The sequence below is a fragment of the Theropithecus gelada genome, chromosome 14, assembly GCF_003255815.1.
Source record: "Theropithecus gelada isolate Dixy chromosome 14, Tgel_1.0, whole genome shotgun sequence".
NCBI lineage: Eukaryota > Metazoa > Chordata > Mammalia > Primates > Cercopithecidae > Theropithecus > Theropithecus gelada.
The window spans coordinates 52126396-52148980 of NC_037682.1; the positions used below are offsets into that span (position 1 = coordinate 52126396).

General features: G+C 45.1%; 1 protein-coding gene across 33 annotated transcripts in view; it reads right to left on the reverse strand.

Annotated features, from left to right (window-relative positions):
- The window catches only part of ARNTL (aryl hydrocarbon receptor nuclear translocator like), a 109533-nt gene that overhangs the window by 60914 nt on the left and 26034 nt on the right, over positions 1-22585 (reverse strand). For all 33 annotated transcript variants that reach the window (XR_003115676.1, XR_003115673.1, XR_003115674.1 and 30 more), the window contains exon 2: positions 15444-15516. The gene's annotated coding sequence lies outside the window, so the exon portion shown is untranslated. The remainder of the gene's footprint in view (positions 1-15443; positions 15517-22585) is intronic.

Below are 22585 nucleotides of genomic sequence, written 5' to 3' on the forward strand. Positions count from 1 at the left end.
CTTGAGCACAGTCTAGGTGTTCTTTAAAAAAAAAAAGAAAAAGAAAAAAAGCAGCATTTGTCAGAGCAGAATCAAATATGGTGAAATGTACCCACTGAGAGAAAAAAACCAATGATTTAGTGTGGCTTAGAGTATGCAAAGATCAATGGATCCATCTGCGGGAAGAAGACTCCCACTCACTGACACCACCATCTTGACTATTCTCTTATTAAAAAATGGAACAGGGGAGGCTGCGGAGCAGCAGAGTCACTCCCCAGAAAGCCAACGCCACTGCAGAGAACATGCATCCCAGGGCTTAGGTTTGCTTGGTGAGAAAAACACCACGGAGTGTCAACAGTCTCTCCCTGGACCAGATCGTCCCCTCCTGCTTTTCTTATAAAGGAATCACTATACCAAGTTATCCCAATAGAAATCAAAGACACTCAGGTCCTGTCATCTTCAGGTCCTGTCATCTGTCCCCTCTTCTCCATCCTCACAGCTCTAGCACAACACTCAGCATCAATTTCCTGGACAATTTTAACAACCGCTAAAGTAATTCTGCTGCCTCCCTCCTACAGTCCAGCCCCCACACTGCCACCAGCTGGCTTTCTAAAATAAAAGTGCTGACCACGTCACTCACCTCCTGAAAGATGTCTACTAGATTTGCACTGCCTATGAAATAAACTCCAAAGTCTTCGCTTGCAAGCAGGCATGCATTAATTCAGTCATTTGTCCATCCACCCACCTCATGTTTCAGGTTCACCCACTGTGTGCCAGGCTCTGTTTTAGGCTCTAGGGTGCTGAATGCAATAGATAAAACCAGGTCCCATCTTCATGGATTTATATTCTCGTGGGGTAAGACAAACCATAAACAAGAAGACAAACAAACATATCATATAAAGTCAGGGAGTGATGAGTGCTAATGAAGGAAATCAAAGCAAGGTAGGACAGAATGGCTGAAGCAGCGGGGAGAGGGGGCAGAATGGTGCTTTTTCAGACAGGTGGGAGAACACTTGAACAGAGGCCAGCATGGAGTGAAGGTGAGCCAGGTGGTGTCTGGGGAAGAGCAGCCCAGGCTGAGGACAGCAAGTGCAAAGCCCATGAAGCAACAAGGGGAACAGTAAGAAAGATGCAGCGGCTGGAATGGAGTGAGCAGAGAGTGCCAAGTGATGAGACCAGAGAAGATGAGCAGGAGGGGCTGGCAGGCCACAGCGAGATGTTTAGATTCCATTCCAAAGATGCCAGAAAGCCACCGGAGAGTTTAGAGCAGGGAAATGACACATATTTGCTTTTTAAAAGATCTCTTTGCCTACGTAGAAAACTGACAGAGACATGCTGAGAGACAGTGGAGATTTGAACGAGGGTAGAGAGCAGCGGTCTTGTCTGTTTGGTTGACAAAGAAACTAATAATAATAATAATAAGGAGCAGTGGTGGCTTCCAGGACATACAGTAACAGCTGTCAAGAACTGCAATGTCTGAGATGACAGATACGTTAATTATCCTAATCTGGTTATTATAGATTATATGTATGGAAACATCACTATGTACCCCATAAATATGTACGATTATTATGTGTTAATTAAAAATAAATAAATTGGCCGGGTGCGGTGGCTCATGCCTGTAATCCCAGCACTTTGGGAGGCCGAGGCAGGTGGATCACTTGAGGTCAGGAATTCGAGACCAACCTGGCCAACATGGTGATACCCCATCTCTACTAAAAATACAAAAATTAGCCAGGAGTGGTAGCGCGCAACTATAATCCCAGCTACTTGGGAGGCTGAGGCACAAGAACTGCTTGAACCCGGGAGGCGGAGGTTGCAGTGAGCCGAGATCATACCATTGCACTCCAGACTGGATGACAGAGCAAGACTCAGTCTCAAATAAATAAATAAGTAATTTTTAAAACCAGTAAAACAAACAAAAAAAGAATTGCAAACAGATGATGTGAAGGACATAGGAGGAAGCAGAATCAAAGATGATGCCCACATTTTAGGCCTGGGGAGCCAGGTGAAAATGATGGGACCTCATAACATGGGGAAGACTGAGGAGGAACAAGGTTAGTTTTGTGTTTGTTTTTTTAAGAACAAATCAAGACTTCTGTTTAGTTATGTTGCGTCTGGGAAGACCACTACACTTCAACATGCAGTCAGCTGCTGAATGGGCAGTGGGTATAGGAGTTGGGGGCTCGGGAAGACAATCTGGGCTGGTAACAAAGATTTGGGACTTGCCAATATATGGGTGACTGCCAAGATGAAGCCACTCAGGTCCTCCACCTCTTGGCTCCAGCTCCAGACATGCACCTAGTGTGTCACCTCCTACCAAGGCTCCAGCCTCTGAACTGTGCTCCTTCCGCCTGGGCCCTTCCTACTTCTACAGCTGATAGACTCCTTCCTACCCATCTTTTAAGACTTGCTCACAACGGCTCGGGGCAGTGGCTCATGCCTATAATCCCAGCACTTTAGGAGGACAAGGTGGGAGGATCGTTTGAGGCCAGGAGTTCAAGATTAGCCTAGGCAACATAGCTAGATCCTGTCTCTACAAAAAATTACAAAAAAAAAAAAAAAAATCAGGCAAGTGGCACATGCATGTAGTTCCAGCTATTTGGGAGGCTGAAGCAGGAGGATCCCTTGAAGCCCAAGATTTCAAAGTTGCAGTGAGCTAGGATAGCACCACTGCACTCCAGCCTGGGTGACAGAGCAAGACCCTCTCTCCAAAAAATAAAAAAGACTTGCTCACAAGTCACCTCTTCTCTATGAGGTCCTCCAAGAGAGAACCAGTGTCATCCTCTCTTCTCCCACAGCACCTACTGCATACATTGGTGACAGGACAAACCCATGTGTCACTTTATGTATTTATACCTTTCCTCCCTGTGTGCTTCTTGAGGTCAGTGACTCTATTTCTCTCTGAATCCCTTCACCTAACATAAGGCCTGGGCACGATGGACATTTGCTAAATGAATGGAGTTTTCCTCTCTGCAAAGAAATGCAAAATAAATTATATAAATGCAAACTGATTCACACTGCAGCTTCTGTCTGCAGGGGGGGAAAAAGTGAAAAAATAAGGTGCTGTCATTGAAGCACTAATAAAGCTCAATGGGGCAGAAGAGTATCTTCCTTTGAGGAGTTTCTTAACAAAGAAGAGCTTCAAGAAATCTAAATGTTGAGTATCTCAGGGTGTTGCGAGGTATAATGAACCCTGTACCTAATGAAGGTGTTTTGGTTTCAACTGCTGAAACACCCAGTTAGTCCAAAACCAGTGCACTCAGGAGTTGGAGACAGAGGGAAGGAAGCCGACATTCCTTCTCATTCAATCTGGACAGTGATCCTGGGAAGCAGGTCCTCTTAGCCTTCCTTTGCAGACAAGGACAAGCATCAGGGAGTCAGGTGATTAGCCCAAGGTCACAGAGCTGGGGAGTATAGGAGCCAGGATGCTCACTTGGGCCTGCCCAACACCAACGCCGAGCTCCTTCCAGCCTCACACAGTTGATACGGGTTCATGCAGTAGGCAGGGTCCCTAGGACCACCTGAACCCCAGACTGCACCAAGGACACAATCTAGTAGTTCTGGAAAGGGAATGTTATTTACCCATAACGACTGAGGAGTTACCAGCAGAACCGAAGCTGGAATCTAAGTTTCTGATTTCCAGGCCAGGCTCTCAGGGCACTATGTATTCTCTCACATAGTCTTTAAAGGGTAGAGATAAAGCAAAAAATTAAAAAGCTAACAATCTAATCTATCTGCTTACAAGTACCTTAGAAATAAAAGTTGAGAGGAAAGGGAAATTGTGTTTTTTGTCAATTATGACTGATGTGTGACCCTGGGGCCCCACTAATAGTTAGGAAAGTAACTGAGCAGCTGTCATTGCCCCATGTGGGTTACAAAACCAGCAGCACAAATCAAACTGGCTGGCACATGGCAGGCAGTGCTCTCATATGTTCAGACAAACGTCTGCTGTCTACCTACTAGAAGGTGAACCCCAAGCAAGGCAGCAAAGAGGGAGAAAAAGACCCTGGAGGTGAACTGTGGCTTTCCTACTCACTACATGTATAATATTCAGTATATTAACCTCCCTAAGCCTCAGTTTCCTCATCCATAAGAAAGAATGGGCAGCCCATTTCACAAAGCTGCTCTGACATTCTGGGGACTAAGTGAAATGGCACATGTGCTTGGTACACAGCAGTCACGCAGTAAACATCAAATGGTTGGTAGTTCGTTCATTGCTGGGCAACTCAGAAGAACTTATATTTACTGTAGAAAAAGGAATGCAAAAAAAACCCCAGCTACACCAAAGTTCTTGTAAAATCTCAGTAGGGTGAATTAGTATCCTCTGATGACTTACTAAAGTATAAAGAAATTCTTTAAGAAATTTTCAGTGGCTGAATATTTCAAGGCAGGGCTGGGGGAGAGGCCGAGTGAAGGGAAAAGGAAAGGGAAAAAGAGAGGAGCTGAATTTGAATATATCAGTGTATTGGCAAGTCCAAAAGAAGTCAACATGTACATAAAAAACAATGTAACTTTATCTCTAGTGGATACAGCTGTATATTAATTATTTATAGTCTGTCTTCTCTGTCAGACTCCTGTTGAACCTTCAATACCCCACCTACTTTTCAACCCCACCCACCTAGAAGGTTAACCTTTCCTCTATTAATTAGTTCCTATTACTGAACACACTATTAGCTTGTTAGGCTCCCGTATCAAATACTAAGCTCCTGAGAATACACATTGTGTATGATTCATCTCTGGGTTTACATGGTAGCCTTCCTCTCACTCCAGGATCCTCAGCCAGTAGCCACCAGCTTGGAGCATCCCCAAGGAACTTTCTCTCTACAGCAGGAAGATGAGAGAGGACTCATATTTATACACTGTTCATTCTGTGTTGAACATCTGAGAGGCACCTGACAAATATTAATTCATATATACTTCAAAATGCCCCTGGGAAATAATTACTGTCCCTACTTTGTAGAAGGAGACACTGATGCTTAAAGAGCAGGTCATCAGCCAAAGGGTCACACTGTTAGTAAATGTGATGATGTCAGGATTTAAACCCAGGTCTGTCTGGCTCCAAGTGCCTCTTTCCCCTACGCCAGACTGCCCAGCATAGGTCTGATGAAGCTGAGGGCACCCTCAAAGGATAAATGGCCTGGGCATCAAGTCTACTCACCCTCATAAAAGTGAGGCTAGTTCTAAGAAGTCAACAAAGGGTAAACTGTTTGCAAATGCCAGATACCAGCTCGGAGCCAGAGAGGAGGGCTAGAGAAGGTAGAATTCAAAATTTCACATGGAGTTAGCACGTGGTAACCTGACCTGTTTTTTCTAAGAAGGAGTCTTGAAATATAGCCTGGACCAAGAGTTCACAACTACCTGTGATCAGTTAAGGCCCCTGGCTGAGAATCTGCAGATCCTTCCCAAATGCTAACGTTTCAAACCTTCGTGAACGTGAGCCTAAACGTTAGCACTCCTGTGAGAAATCCATGAACAAAAGTGACCACCAGAAGTCTGGGAACATCACTTCCCTTTCCTTTCCTCATCTAGCTCAGTAAACGAAAAAGCCATGGGGTGTTGTAGGCAAAAACTTTGTCTCAGCCTCACAGCAGTCACTTGCCATCTCCCACTTCCCAGGTCTCTGGGGCCCAAGGCCTGGTACTCCCTGGCAGGGCCCCTGCAAATGCTGACCCGGCCTCAGTATTAATGGCTCAGCCCTCAATGGGAAAGACAAGCCAATCTGGCAGAGCTGTGGAAAAGGAAGCTGTGATTTGGCTGTAATTCTTCCAAAGGCTACCTGGTGCGACTGATATCCTTAATAATTATTTAATAATTGTGTACAGTATTTAGGGAACTTTTTGTCACCTTGCAGGATGATAACCATCATCAAAGTCAAGATATAAAAAATCATATAATTAAATCTACAGACATATATTTTGAATGCTTTTCTAAGATAAACATGTAATTTTGATGGCATTTTTTGTGAGGCTTTTAAGATTTACTTTTCTTATACATGTTTAAGCAAAAACTAGATTAGCAAAGCCATAATGGGATGTTCCTAGGAAGAGCATGAATTGGTACAGCCTTTTTGGAGGGTAATTTGGCAATATGGATTCAAACTTTAAATAGTAAACCATTTAAACCGAAAGTCCTACTTCTATGTGTCTATACCAAAGAAAACCTCATGCAAAAGTTCACAGGTGTGCACAAAAATTTCCAAAGCAGCAGTGGCTGCAATGGCAAAAGATCGGAAACAACCTGAGTGTTTACCAATACAAAATGAAATTTACTTAACATACAACCATAACATGGAGTACAACTTTTAAAAGTAACAAGTACATTTATCTTTACATATGGACTTGGAAAAATCACCAAAATAATTGACAGCTGTAAAAAGGAAGTTGAAGAACACCATGCACAGGGAGAGTCTATCTTTAGAAAATAAAAGGGAAAGTACCTATGTTGTGGTTGAGGGCAAAGGGTAGGGGTGGAGAGAAACAAGCAAACACGAAAGTCCAGGAGTATAAGAAGCAAACTCTCAAAAGTGCTTATGTTTGAGGAATGGTTGGAAAAGGTTGAGGGCGGTTACAGAAGATTTTGTTGCTTAGGTTAAAGCACTTCAGTGTTGTCTGAATTTATCCCAAGTGTTTATTACTTTTGTGATGACAAAAACAAAAAAGTTTTTAAAAACTCAGAAAAGAGTAATTTTTTAAAATTTTGGTATTTGCAAGGGCCCCCTGACTACAGTGACCACCATGGGAAGCTGAGTCTTCTCTCTGCCCTCTGCATGTGGCCACAGTGCTGAGCGTGCACTAGCTAGCGGGAGGCACAGACTCATCTGAGGAAAGACTCCAGAAGGCAGTGGTCTCAAGTTCTGAGAAGCTCAAACCCCTTGCCTATTTCAACAAAGACTCTGCCAAAGGTCAACTATTTAATTATTTTATTCTTAACAACAAAAAAAAAAAAACTAAGTATCTTTTATTTTTCAAATTTACAACACCATAAATTATTGAATTAAAGCAGTTCACTTGTTTGCAACCTCCCTTCAATAGTAGCTATTGAAATTTATACCCTGCATTATTTAAAATTTTATGTTGATATATAAGCTTTACTGAACACTTTTTTAAAATTGTTAATGAGGAAATCCTACAGAGAGGAGAGAAGGTAATTCTATTAAATCCAAAAGAGCCTAAAATACTATTATAGCCATTTGAGCTATCATAAGAAAGACAACTTAGCAAGTAAAATATCCTTCCTACCTATGGTCACAGTTGCTAGTGGAAATAATTCTAAATTGATGCACAGTATCTAAGGGGTATTAGTTATATTAAGCAGAGACTACAAACTCAATTACCTACAGGGGCTAAGCAGGCCATGGAAAGGTACAGGGAGGCTGGGCCAGCCTGGGGCAGGCTGGAGAAACAAGCTCCCAGCAGAGGGACCACCACTCTTCCACACTGCCACAAGGAAGATGGGCCCAGGCCCACCAGACCTTCGATTTTTCACGAAGAGTTGGAAATCTGGATTTTGATTCAAAATCCACCCATTTTTAAATGTTGGCCACTAATTTAAACATCTTAAAACACTATAAGTGCTGAACAAAACACATCTGCAAGCCAGATGCAGCCAGGGGGTAGAGAGTTTTCAACCTCTGCCTAAAAGTATCTATGTGTTTTTCAAATGGTGAATTTGGCTCACTTTTATTTTCAGAAAGATGGGAAGAGACAGAGCAATGGTACAGAATGGAGACAAAAACCAAAACGGTCAAGTAGCTGCTATTAAGAAAATATTTCTAACATATTTGTGAAGACAACGGTAGCTGTTTATAACAAATTCTAAGGAAATTTTTTATATTTATTTAGCTATACAAGGCACAAAACTTGGAGAGGGAGAATTTCTCAGGTCTAGAGTAAATAATAACTCAGTGCATTCCTGACAGTTTACTGTCAATAAACCTCTAAGAACTTCCTATCAGGTATTGTTTACCATAAACATTTTAAATAATAGTGACCATGGAAATAATGGCTCTTCTTTGCCAGGTGCTGTCCAGGCATTTGGTACCCAGGGTCACCAATGTGAGTCATGCATTCACTAGACAAGATTCCAATAAAGGCCAATGTGATAAACCTCTTTCCAAAACAAAAAACAAAACAACAAAGGACATAGACTCAACATCATAAAATTGTGCTCCAGCATTTTTTTTCAAAGACAAAACAATAATAGATACACTTGTGCTAATAATAGTATCTGGATATAATGTGCAATTCAAAAAGCAATTTTCTTATATAGCATCTCCCTTTCATCACAGCCTGCATTTTAGACTTTATATCTGCTCCAAAGTCGTCTTATAGTTATTATTAACAACAATACTTTGACAAACAACAACAATAACAGATAATAAATATTTGGTGCTTTCTACATGCCAGTCACAGTGCTAAGCATGTTTTCATTCCACTCTCACAAGAACCTTATAAAGGTTATTCTAATGATTACAATCCCATTTTACAGATGAGAAAATGGAGGCTAAGGGAGCTTGGTGGGTTTGTCTTAAGTCACAATGCTAGACAGACATGGAGCTGACGTTCTGAAGCAGGTGGGCCTCCAGAGCCTGAGACCAGTGTGCTGAATGCCCCTTGAAGGAGGCGTCTTAGAGGCCAGCCGCACTTTATAAGCCCATCTCAGTTTGCTGCTGGCAAATGTACCTAGGGTGTGGCTAACGTCCCCCTTCTCTTCCTCCCACATCCACTTTCCCCATTTGATCAGAAGCCATTTAAACATTTTATTTTTCCCAGTCAAAAACAGTATGAGTCAGTTGAAGCTCAGCCAGTCTGGCCCTAGAGAGCCCTGGAGGCCTGGTGAGGTGCCCTAGGGAACCGGGCTTCCCCTGCTGCCAGGCCCCTGCCCAGCTGGCTAGAATCTAGGTAGAGTTTTCACATCACTGCAATCTCAATGAGGTCTGAGAAGAGTGTCCTGGTAGTCATAACAACCCTGTGAAGACGCCAAGGTACCAAAGTGAGGGGTAGGGGAAAAGGGAGGTACCTTCAGATCAGGAGGGGAGAAGACTTTGCCAAGAGCTATGATATATCCACTATCCAAAGCCCCATGTTAGACTTCTGAGAGATGGAGATACAGCAGGGGGATAAATAACACAAATAAAAACGCCATGCATGAAAAAAGCACACATCCACACATACATGCACACACACAAACTGCACCATGAAGCAGCTTCTCTTAAGGTAATGACCTCGGGCTCTCCCTCAGTCTCCTATAGGGCCATGAGCCCTGACTGTACAAAGTACTGCTCTGCCACAGAAACCAAAGTCCAGGGCACACGGACCATCATGACCCGCCATGGGCAGTCATCCTCAGAGTGTGTGCAGATCAAGAAGACCAGGAGAAGGGCAGCTGGTTCTGCCCTGAGAGGCAAAGGGAGCCTCTTTCCTTAAAGAAGGGCAGCAAAGGGGTTGTAAGGTAGAGAAAAGGGCAAAGGGAATGGGCAGAAGGAACAGACCTTAACAAGGCACAGATGTTTCCTCAGCACAGCTGGCTCTGGTGCAGAACCATGGAAGCGAGGGTGAGGGCCAAACCCCATGCACGTACCCAGTGAGCTCCAGAAAGGGGGAGGCCTGGGCTGGCTCTTTTATGGTCCTAGCCCACACTCCTGTGATGCAAAAGGCAAGAAGCGGCTGTGGGCAAGTGGGCAGTCCCACAAGCTCTCGGTGAACTCCATGCTGAGCAGCTGTCTGGAGTCCTACGTACTCCCGCCATCCTGGGGCTCAAAGGGGCCGCCCAGCAAGGGAGCGAACATTCATTCATCAAATAACCACATGAACAGAGGTCATGACCTCCGTGACAAGTGCTGAAAAAGGACAGACTGCAAGGACCTGGAGCAGAGGGAACGGTAGTGTAGAGAAGAAAGGGTCAGAACAGAAATCCACAGCCCAGCATCTGGGATAAACTCCTACTCTGTCACCTACTCAATGGGTCAAGGCCTCAGTTTCCTCACACAGTGTCTTTGGGATAATGATGACATTTACCTCAGCCAACATCTACCAAGCCCCTAATACAAAGTAGTTACCCATGAAGCACTCTAACAGTGCCTGACACGAGGTGAGCAGCCCATAAGCGCTAGATGCTGGCATGAGAATGGTGAGGACAAGACCTAGCCTTATCAGTGAGGTGGGAGGGCTTCTGAGGAGGAGGCAGGTCAATCAGCTGAGTTCCAAAGGGTGAACAGGCATAAGCTAGGCAAACCAGGAGAAAAATGCATTCCAGGCTGAGGGAACAGCGTATGGAAAGTCCCTACAAGGGGAGGCAGCATCACAAGCATTTCCAGCCAAGGAAAGCAGCTCCAAGAGCCTGCTGGAGGGCCCTGGTCTGCAGGACACCTCGGGGCTGAGAATGGCTCTCTTCCGAAAAGCTTTCCTACATTACTGTGAGCCCCCAAATAAAAGCTGCACTCTTGGCACAACTTCTTAGGTCTCTGGCAGAGTTAGGAAGTGAAGAAGACACAACAAGCATCAAGCTTAAGGCCCTGAATGAAAACATGAGAGTTTATGTGCTATTGGCTAGGTGCATTGTGCTAGCTCCCATGCAAAGTACAGACACTGACTTGGGACCCCTGGGGTCAGAGCTTCTTCCTATTTGTTAGACTCCTCAGTATTCACTGGGGAGTTTACAAGGTTTAAAACAAAGACAAAGAGGCCCTCAGGCACCTTCATGAAGGGCCACTAAGTATACTCACCCTTCAAGAAAAGCATTCTCAGCTGGATTAAGCGGGAAAAAAGGCTATCAGACAGTGGTTGGCAAGAATAGGTATTCTGGCTGATTTAGGAAATTTGGGATTCATCCAGGACCAAGGTGGGTGGACCTCATTCCTAAGAATTCCTTGATGGATTATTTTTCATTTTGAATTGCTATTAGCGGTCCATCAACAACAAGAGCTAAAAAAATAAAAAGTCAGGGGCAAAGAATACAGAGAAGAGACATTCCCGAGGTCTCAGCATGCTGGGAGACACAACAGGCAGTCACAAACTCAAGCCCAACACAACCTGTCCTGCACTCAAAGCTGACAAGAAGAGTGCCCCAATAAACCCAATGGCCAATGAACTTCCCATTTCAAGTACATTTTATCACATTATAAATCTGTTGCTTGGCTGCACAAACAGACCAGTCCTCACTCTTTCAACAAAAACTTCCTGAGCCAGGTAAACTATGCTGGCACTTAGAACAGAGAGAGACAGAAAGAGAGACGGAGGGAGAGAGAGAGAGCGCGCGCGCACGCGCGCGAGAGTGTGTACGTGTGCGCGCGCGCGCGTGTGTGTGTGTGTGTGTGTGTGTGTGTGGTCTCCACCCTTAAGGAGCTCAGGTTGCTGAGCATAACAGATAAGTAAATCAACAGTAACACCTTATGATAAGTGCTTTGCAAGAGAGAAAGACATGAGGGTGTTCTGGGAGCCAGGAGGAAGGTCATTTCCAGGTCATGGAGAGGTGCTGGGTAGGGAAGGATGGTGTCCTGAAGAGTTGGGGGAAACTGGAGTTGAGTTCCCAAAGTGTGAACAGGGACCACGCCATTCCCAGGAGAGGGCCCAGCACTGCAAAGACACTAGGAGGTGATGGCTGTTGGTAACTGGGCTGAAGTTAGAAATGTGAGTTAGGGAAAAAGGAAAACCCAAAGCGCAGTGGGGGTGGGGGGCAAAAGTTGCAGGTGGCCAAAAGCCAGATGATGAGAAGACTGCAGGCCCACCGAAGAGGGTTAGCTTTTACTTTCTAAGCAATGAGGAGCTCTTGGAGAGTTTTAAGCAGAAGAGAGCTCTGATCAGACATGTGTTAGAAATATGTTGATAGGAATGTGGGCAGTGGAGTGAGGGAGGAAAAACATGAACACAGGATGACCAATTAAGAGGCTGTCATAGAACAAAATGATGAATCCTAAACACAGGAGTGGAGAGACAGAGAAGAACAGAGTTAACAAATTAGAAGATGAGCTCTTCAGGATGTGGTAACCAAGGGAACATGAGGGAAAAGACAAGGCCAGGACGACTACTGAAGCAGAAGCAACTGAGGGGTGTGGACCAAGCAGGCAGCACAGGGAGAAAGATGCATGTGGCACTCTGGAGGGGACAGACAGGTTGAGGTGCCCTCAGGGCAGACCACTAGGAATGTGGACTGGGAGGAGGTTCAGGCCGGACATGGAGATCTGGGTGTCTTCGAGACAGGGGTGAGTGGTGGATGAGCTCACCCAGGGAGGACGTCAAAGATGACGTGAAAGGGACCAAGCCAAACCAGAAGCTAAGGACAAAGAACCGAGAACCAGCAGAGCAGGCTGTGGAGGCTGGGATCTGAGCAGCTGGAGGAGAACCGGGAGCCAACCCAGGAGAGGCACACTCAGCAGAGCTGAAGAAAACGAGGCCTGGGGTGGGAGTCCTCACTGCAGGGAGCAGTCAGCTGGGCATTAGCAATGGCAGCCAAGCAAAATAATTAAATCTGTAGTCACCCCAAGAGGAATTTTATGGATTTTACCCCAAACAAGCTCGCTGTCTCACTTCTTGGACAGGCATTTCCCTCTTCACCCTGGTCTCACTGTCTTTTATTTCAGAGCATAATCATAGCTGATGTCACATTCTACATCTCACACATGTAGACGTCTGCTTCACGACAGCAGAGACCTTGTCCTGTTTCACCTCTACAACCATGGTGCCAAGAGCAGTGCCTGAGAGGCCAAGCACCTTTTACCAAGTCCTTTGGTTCATTTGAAGCAATAAATAATTAGTGACTACATAACATACTACATGCCAGATTCTGTGCTACGATGCTGGGGATACAGTGAAAACCAAGACAAAATAGGAGCCTGCCTTTGGAGCTCAAAGCTGGAGGTAACTGGAGAGAAATGCCAAGAGTTTAAACAAAAATGACATTATAATTGTCATAATGCTAGGACTGGAATCTGACTCTCATGCCTTCTAGTGCTATTTTCTTTCCAAGCCCAAGGCTGCTGCCTTCAACTAAATTTTATCTGGGGAAACAGTTAAAGTAAGTGTTTGAGGTTTGGCCTTAGTCTCTTCCAGACTTCCCACACTTCTTCGCCCTTTCAATAGACTCCTAAGGAGAGGAAACACCCACTACAGGCTCTGAATATTTAACCTGAGGGACTCAATCTATCTCTAGTCCTTCTACATTAGTAGGAGGAAAAATTCCAGACACAGGCGAGAAAAAGCAGGAAGTAGCATAAGCCAGGGATTATACAGACCTGGGTTCAAATCCCTTGCAACCTTGCATAGGTTATTCAACTAAGACTTACTTCTGGCTGAAATAAGAATACTGTTAATAACTTCCCCCACATAGGTCATTGCAAAGATGAAATGGGATGATACACAATAGCACTTAGCACAGGACTTAGTACATCATGAGTGTTCAATAAATCATGGCTGTAAACCAGTTACACCTGTTGCTTTTATTACCAGCTCTCTAACTGCTATATTCACACAAACCAAGTCAAAAACTACTTAGAATTCAAACCAAAGAAGGTACACTCAAAATACTCAGAGCACAAATTGATACGTAATTCAATCATGAGTGGAGGAATTATCCTCAAGTCCCCATATTTGGATAGACTCTGCAGTAAGAAGGTTTATTTCAATTTTTGGTCCACTCTATTTTCTCCTCTAATTTATACAACTGCAACTACTCCCCCAACAGATCACATCTTGTCTCATGGCAAGGGTCCAGACATGGGCTGGATTCCGTGGTGCAAGTTGTGGCAGAGTTATGAACACCACACCTCAAAAGGGAGCCTAAGAATACAATCACAAGCCTACAGTACACACAAACTCCCAAACACGGCTTGGCTCCAAAGAAGGAAATGAGAACTGGTCACAGCATGCTTTGCCTGCCTCAAAGCTAAAGCAAAGGTTATTCTGACAAGCAAGTATCTAAATCTTATGTATCTCCCTTCTTTTACTACCTAAACCTTCTATGAGTGGTCTATTTTTGTAACATCTCAATTCTTTATCCTTCATTTATGTCCAATTCCATGTAACCTGGCTTCCTCTTTCCTTCCCCTTCTGTGACATTACATTCCTCAAGGCCATCTGCAAAGACCTTGTCACAAATTCAGCAGCCTCCCTTCAGGTCCCTTCTCCTTGGTCTCCCCATTCTCTTCCCTTCCTGGGACTCTCCTCCATGGCCTCTGAGTCTCTTCCATCTTCTTCCTATCCCAAAGTTATGCATGTTCCCCATAATCAGCCCACTGCTCATCTTGGGGAGACTGTGTTTAATCCTATGGCTTCCATTCTACATCTCTAGACTTAATCTTCTCAGGCTAGGCCTCAGCCCTGCATTTCCAATTCTCTGCTGGACATTTCTTATGGATGATTACTGTTATCTTGAATTCAACATATCTAAAACCAGAAGCATCAGCTACTCCTCTCCACCCCCAACATCTACATTTCTGTCAACGATACCACTGTGAACAAGCAAGTCTAAACTTTCATCCTCTTTGACTCCTGCCTCTAAAGTCTAAGAGACTGAAAACACTATTGGTTCTCCCTTTGCAGTATCTCCTCCATTGAACCTTTGCTTCCATTTTCACTACTGCTCACCACAACACCTCATGCCTGGATGACTGCTGCTGCCTTCCAAAAGGGGCCCATGCCTCTTGTCCAGCTATCAGATGGATGTTCCTAAAATGTAAACATCACTTCTGCCACTTCACTTCTTTGCCCAAAATAACTTCAAATGGCTTCCCATTGCCTTCAGGATAAAGTCTATGTGTCTTAGCCAGGCATTTAGGGTCTAGAAAAGGAGTCGGTAAACTACATCCCGCAGGCCAAATCCAGCCCACCACCTGCTTCTGTAAATAAATTTTACTGGAATACCGTCACACCCATTCATTTCCATATTATCTATGGCTGCTTGCATGTTACCACAGCAGAGTGGAGTAGCTGTGACAGAGACCACATGGCCTACAAAGCCAAAAATATTTAGCATCTGGTCCTCTACAGAAAAAGTTTGCTGATGGACTAGAATCGTCAGACGCCAGCAGATTGCACCACAGTTCTTGCCCATGACTCCTTTCGATGAAGATTTTGCTCCTATAGGACTGCTGCTAAGCCCACCTTTTTTATACCTCACCTCTATGTTCTCAAGCCCCGAAAATCTTCTTTCACTCCTCCCTGGAGTTTTTTCAATCTAGCTTGCCCTTCAAACCAGAGCCAAAGCTCCACCTCTCCATAAGGCCAGCTGCATCCATCCCCCGCACCCCTTGGTTCCCTTCCTGTGGCCTCCCTCTCTGCATCTACCACAGAAACCTACAGTGAGATTTCACTTTTCCTATGTACCCCTTCAGCCTGCCCTACAGGCTTCTCCAGGTCCAGGACTGGTAACCTCCACAAAGAACTTGCCAATGATAACTACCTTGCCTTTCATTCCAAATACCAATCCTCGATAGCATAATTTGGTAAGAAGGCATCAAACAAACTTACCAATGAAGGCCCAGGATTCCACATTGGAAAAGTTAAGCGTGGGTCCAAACGTATACACTCTAGCCAGCACCACCTAAAAGCCAATGAAATAAAAGTTTAGCTTTAAATTCACAGCACCCAATATGTTTTGATTTACCATACTCCTGGGATGCCCATTTCTGCTTCTTTGCCTAGAAAATCCCTGCTTGTCCTTTAAATCCATTGGGCAGTTTTTACCTATAAGCCTCCCCAGTGTTCCAGGCAGGCCAGGCACCCCCTCCTCTCAGCACCCATGGAACGCTGGTAGCATGCCTATGGTAACACATGGCACGTTGTGGCATAACTTCTTGTTTAGGAAGGAGAGGGGGTTTCTCTACACTGTAGGCTTTTCAAGAGAAGAGATCTATTAAGTTCACCCCATTCTATACCCCCAACTGCCTAGAACACTACGGGCACTTAGATGTTCCTCAATAAATACTTGTAAAATGGATGGAAAAATAACCTACTCAATTCATTAAAACATGCTTGGATATCTAAAATTCGGCTAGGCCAGAATTTTCACCATAAAAATGAATACCTCAACCCCACTGCCTTTAACAGGCAATGGTTTAAACAGGAAGGACTAATGAAATTAATCTAAATACACACCTTTGGAATGACACTCCCCTGGGCAGAAACCACCAGAGGCTCCCAGAATCTAAGAAGGCAGGCCCAACTCCACAGCCCAGGATGCTGGGCCTGCACCAACTGGCCCGGCTGCAGTCTCAGCTTGCTTGGTTTCCCCCGATAGACCCTACCATCCAGACAAACGGGACTGGTAGTTCCCAAAACCCTCTCAGCTGGACATCTTCCTCCACTTTTCTCCACATTACTTCCATCTACTGAGATGGTGCATCCATTTCAAACATCATATCCCAGACCAAGTTCATGATGGGGCCCCCAAAAGTGCTTTTTTTAAATCTCTCTCCATTTTTAATTGTGAGAATATACATGTCACACAAAATTTACAGTCTTAACCATTTTTAAGTGTACAGTTCAATGGTATTAAGTACCTTCATATTATTGTTCAACCATTACCACCAGCCATCGCCAGAACTCTTTTCATCTGCAAAAAATGAAACTCTATACCCACTAGACAACAACTCTCTCTTCCCTCCTCCCTGCAACCCCTGGCACCCAATAAGTTTTTGTCAAATGAATGAATACATAAATTAATGAATATATGAATGAATGTGACTCAATCCTCCCCACAAAAGCCAGAAGCCCTGTTTCCTTCTGCTGGATTCCTATGGTACTATCTTCACATCTTTTTAGATTTATTTCAATAAATCTTAAATGATCTGTTTTTGCAAAATTATATTCTCCTTCTGGAAAGGAACTATGACTTATTTGCAAAGTTAAACTTAGGTCCAACAGCATGCGTTAGGCCTGTCTTGCATGTTGCTAGATCCATTGGTCAAGTCTCAGTCCTTACCTTGCAGCTTTGACACCATTTAATCATGCCCTCTAGCTCTCCTGGTTTTCTACCCACCTCACTGGCTGCTCCTTCTCTTTGCTTATTTTTCCTTATCTCCCCACCTCTTATGTCAGAGTGTTCAGTCCTTGTTTTCATCTCTTCTCTGTCACTCCCTTGGTGATCTCAACTAGTCTCTTGAATTCACACATATCAACTCCATGCTGATGATGCTCAGATTTCTCTCCGAGCCTGGACCCCTCCTCTGAACTCCTGACCAGGATATCCAACTGCTTGTGTCAAGTAAGAAGTAGATGGGAGCTTTGTGTAAGACACGGTGAGACAACACAGACCCCTGACCTGCTCCTCCCAGAGTCATATCCGCTTCAGTTTAAGACAATGTTCTTCCAGCTGCCCAGACCAAAAATTTGGGAGTCATTTTCATCTCCTTTCTCTCTCACTCTGTATCTAATCCTCACTAAAACTGGTTCTTACCTTTAAAATGTATTCAGAATGTGACCATTTCTCACCACCTCCACCGTCCCCATCCTAGATTGCTGCAATAGTCTCCTAATTGGTGCCCTGCTTCCCTGCTGCTACTCTTGGAGTGACTCTACCTCCACCCATACTCTATTCTGAACAGAGGAGGAAGTCGGTGCAACATGAATCAGATTGTGTCACTTCTTTCCTTAAATCCCTTAAAAGCCTTCCCAGCAAGGATGATGCCAAAAGGACGAATGTGCCTAAAGCAGACTCACAGGCCTCGGGGCAGGCTGGGGGCAGGAGAGTCAGTCTCCAAGCCAGAGTACTCCTCTCCCCCACCTATTTCTCCACTGGCAGTCCTGACTGTATCACCTATCATCTGATTTCTCAAAAAAGGAAGCTCTTTAAAGGGAGGGAAATCCAATCAATCAGCTTCCTTTTCCAGCTGGATACCACAAGAAGCCAACACTAACACTTCTGAAGAAGCAATAAGGTACGTCAAGTATGCCAACACCTAATAATGTTTCCAAAGATAAGGCTAGCCTTCCAGAGACTCATTCTTTATGCCCTTGGTGGCATAAATCTCTCTCCATTCTTATGGAATCTTCCATAAGACCCGCTTCTCCCTGCCTCCATCTGGCCACCAAGTCTTGCCTGTCTAACGTCTCTAGGACTCTATCCCTGTCCTCCACCTCACTGATGCTATGGCTGGAGGTGAAGTGCAAATAAAGTAAGTCAGGACTCTAAGCTAGTTTAGGCATCATCAGTGCTCCTTGGAGCTACAGCAGTGGCCTCCGAACCCATCTCAACACCTCTTATCACTCACTTCCAACCACAACCCCGTACAGTGTCCAAAATGATTTTAAAAAAACCTAACTTTGATCAAGTCCCTTGCTTTAACCTCTGTGAAGAGTTCCTACACTGCCACATTATATATTCTTCACAATCTATTATAGTAAGCCATGGTAAACAGTCTTTTTTATCTTCCCTAGATGCATGTTGTCTGCCTTCTCCTTTAAAAGACTCTGGTTGCCCCAGTGGGGGTGGGCAGACGATCCGGCCTAGATTAGAACTCTCCAATCCCTTGCAACAGTGATGGGTCCAAAGGCAGGCACATCACCAACCTGGGCCAATCAGAGTCTTTCCCTTAAACTGATACCTAGATGTAGAGAAAGGCTCTCCCCCTTCACTGGGATTGTAAACTGAGGCTGCTGGCAGCTATAGCCCCTCAGGCAGAGCAGCCTGTCTGCAGTAGAGAGGTCTGATGCCAACACACAAAGAACAGAAGGCAAGGAGCCAACTGGACCGCTGGCAGCATCAACTCGCATTCCAGAACTTCTTTCTTTTGTGCACTCCTACAGCATCCTTCCCAGTCATGGAACCAGTAACTACCCACTTACGCCTCAGCTAGCTGGAGTCCCAACAGGCCCATCATGCCGTTTTCTGTATCTGTGCCTTTTCCCACGTTGTTTCCTCTGCCCAGAAAGCACACTCCCTGGATTTTTATCCAGCAGCCAAACTTCCTCTGTGGAGCCTCCCCTGAGGGGAAGCGCAGTTAGTCCAGTCTTCCAGATCTGCTCTACAATGCCTAGAATACACGCCTCTGCCATGCTTAGACCCCTCCCTCTGTCTCTGTAATCTCAGAGCTAGCTAGCTGCTCAAGCTAGAAACCTCAGACCAACCTGGTCTCCCTGCACTTCCTCACTGTCCTGATGGAACTTCCTGTCCTTCCTTTCTGCTGCAGTTCTACTGTCACAGCCAGGACCTCAGGACCTTCTGCTTGGACATAGGCAGCAGCCACCTGGGCTCTCTCCACTCCCCCTCTTCCCATCCCCCTCCCACTGCTGTCAGGGCTGGGCTTCCATGGCCCTCCTGCACCTACAGAATGGAGCCCTTGCATCTAAACTAGCCCCGACCTATATGCTCCAATTTCCCCCAACCACTTCCACTCCCAGCAGGATGGAGCAGGTGCACTTTCACCGATTCCACCTGCTAAGAACAACGAAAATCCCTGGGCATTCTATGCTAGATGACTGTAAGAAGACTCCAAAGGGCAGACTGAAGAAGGTAGACCAGCTGTGACCTCAGGACCCAAAGAACAACACAGTGGTGAGCTTCCTGCATTTCCTTTTCTGCATATAGCTCAGACTTGGAACTCAGGAGACTGGCAACCCAGAAATGCCAAGGAGCACAAAGAGAAAATACCCCAACAAATCTCCCTCTTTCAAGACAGAAAACTTGTAGATAATAACCACTGTATTTCAGCCAAACACCACACACACACACAAAAAAAAAACCCACAGTCCTACTCACAACGATGCCAACAAAGTGCAAGTGGCATCTACAACAAACCCAGAGCTGACCTTACACTTCATGGTGAAAGGCTGATGTTTTCCCCAAGACTAAGAACAAAGCAAGGATACACACTCTCAGCACTCTTGTTCAACACAGGACTAGAAGTCTTCGCCACCACACTCAGGCAACAAAAGGAAATAAAAAACATACAGATTGGAAAAGATGAAATGAAACACTCTCTATTTGCAAGTGATACGACTGTCTATGCAGAAAATCCTGAGAAATAAACAAAAAAAAATTTCTATGACTAATTAGTGAGTTTAGTAAACATGTAGGATACAAGATAAAAACACAAAATCTATTGGATTTCTATATACTAGCAATGAACACATGGATACCAAAATTTAAAATACAACCCCATTTGCAATCAGTAAAGAAAAAAAAGAAATAACTATAATTTATCTCAGCTAACCATTCTGTGGTTTAGCCACTTGAGGCCGTCTGTGCCATGAGGGCAGGGATGATATATTGTTTTGCTCTCCAGTGAAATAAAACACCTAGTGGGGACCCAGCATCTAGTAGGTGTGCACTATTTGTTTTCACAGCTCATGTCCTGCCATCTCTAAGATGAACCTTCTTCCCCATATGCTCCTAGTGAGATCATGGTCTATTAAAAAGTCCCATCTCCAGTTTCAGCCTTGGCAGGTCATGACTGCCAAGGAAGTACGTGGGAAAGTTTCCGCTCCCACTCTCAAACACACGTGGATTGTTACCCTTCAGCCAGGGTGTCACCAGCGTTTGCAGATGGCAGGCATTGGAAGTAGACTCCAGTAGGCATATCTCACCCCCCTAGAGGGCACACTCAGTCCCTCCCATGTCCCTCTAAAGGGGTCCCAAGGTTTGACCCAAAGACCCCAGAGAAAGTGAGACAATTCTCAGTGCTGCCTCACCTCTGCTGTGTGCTAGGAGGGATTCCAAGTGCCCTCCCTGTGTCTGAAAGCTTAGTCATGAATGCGAATTGCCCATCTGTGCCAAAAAAAAGTACCGCAGAGTGAAAGAGGTTATGGAGGACAGGTCAGGGCCCAGAGAACACTCAGATATCTGTTTCCAAAAAATTTCCCCTCTTGCTTCTGAGGGTAGGAAGTGAGACTAATACTCATTAGGCAAAGCCAAAACCTCAGAATTATCTTGGCTCCTTTCTTTCCCCCATGCCCCACTACCAATCCCACAGCAAAAGTTGCTGGCCCACCTTCAGAACAGATCTCAAATCTAATGGCTTCTTCCCACCTCTACCACCCCAGCTCAGGGCCAAACCTTCCGGTCACACACCTGGATAACAACCACAAACGCCCGCTTCTCCCCTGCATTCCCCTTGCTCCCTCAGTCCACTCTCAACACAGCAGCCAGAGTGAGCCCTGTGAGACATGCCTCAGATGCTGTTGTTCCTTCTTCAAAACTCTGTGTTCTGGCTCCTCTTGCCATTCCCAAGGCAACCAAATCCTTACAGAGACCCCAGTGGCCTGGCCCCCACAACTCCATGCCCTCATCTGCTCCCACTCTCCTCTCCTCCCCACTCCATTCCAGCAGGCTTTGTCTTGCTGTTCCTTTTGCATAAAATGCTCTTCCTCCAGCTAAACACATAGCTCACTTCTCCACCTCACTCACTGCAACACACAACATGCCATGAGTTCACCAGAACTCACTTCCTTTTTTAGGGGGCACATGGCTAGACTTCCTTTGCCAGACTCCCTTGCAGTCAGGAGTGAACATGTGACTGAATTCTGGCCAGTGGGTGGGAGGGAGGTATGCTTCCTCCAGATGGGTCCATAAAGCCTTCCTCACAAACTACCCTCTTCTCTTCTTCCTCACGCTCCAGCATTTGAATGGAAAGGAAGCTAAAGCCCTTGAAGAAGGCAGAGACACAAGATAAAAGGAGTCTAGGTCTCTCAATGACTGCAAGGAAGGCTGCCTGCTAACCAGGAGAAGTCACTTTGGAAATTTTCTCCACAGAAGTGCAGTTTTGTTGTGTTGCTACACTGAGATTTGGGGGTTTGTTAACTTAATAATTTGGTGTACTTTCAAAGAGGCCTTCTTTGACCACTCTATTCAAAATCCTCCCACTTCCCATCTGACCTCCTTGCTTCATTTTTCTCCATAGTTATCATTACCACATAGCATAATGTATATGTCATTTATTATATGATCTCTATCTCCCCAAGTTAGAATATAAGCTGAAGGTGGGAGTTCTGCCTTTTTTCCCTTTGCTGTACACCCTGGGTTTACAACAGTTCTCTGCCTGTTGCAGGCAATCATTTGTTGCCAATGAATGAATGAATGGAGCACATGGACTCCAAGGTTAGAAAGGCTCACTGAGGCCCAGCTCTGCCATTTACTAGCTGTGTGACCTGGGGTAACTTACTCTACCCCTTTGAGGCTCATCTTCTTTATCAGTAAAATGGGGGAAGTAACAGTACCTACCTCAAAGAAATTGGGAATAATTAAGATCATGAACATAATGCCTTAGCTTAGTGCCTGGTAACTGCTCAGGCTCTGTACATGATGACTGCTATTGTTAATCGGCTTGAGGCCAGAGGACAAGACTGGGTTTCGGGTCCTAGCACGGTCAGTGGCAGGGCAACATCTCAGAGAGGAAGAGGCTGAATGGATATTTACATGCACAAACTCTTCCAGAAGAAATCAAGACAAACACCTAGGTAGTGAGATTCAAGAGCTGCTTATAAAAGTTCTCAGTAAATTGCCAACAATCAGAGGAACCTGCCAAGTGGGGGCAGGGGCGATGACAAGTGTATGTGGAGTCTGCAGAAAAGTGCTGCTTGTGGAGCGAGCACCACCCAGATGACGAGAGATCACTTTGTGCCTTTTAAGAAACAATTTTCACAGCAAAGCTCAAGAAAAGAGAGAGGCCTCTTGC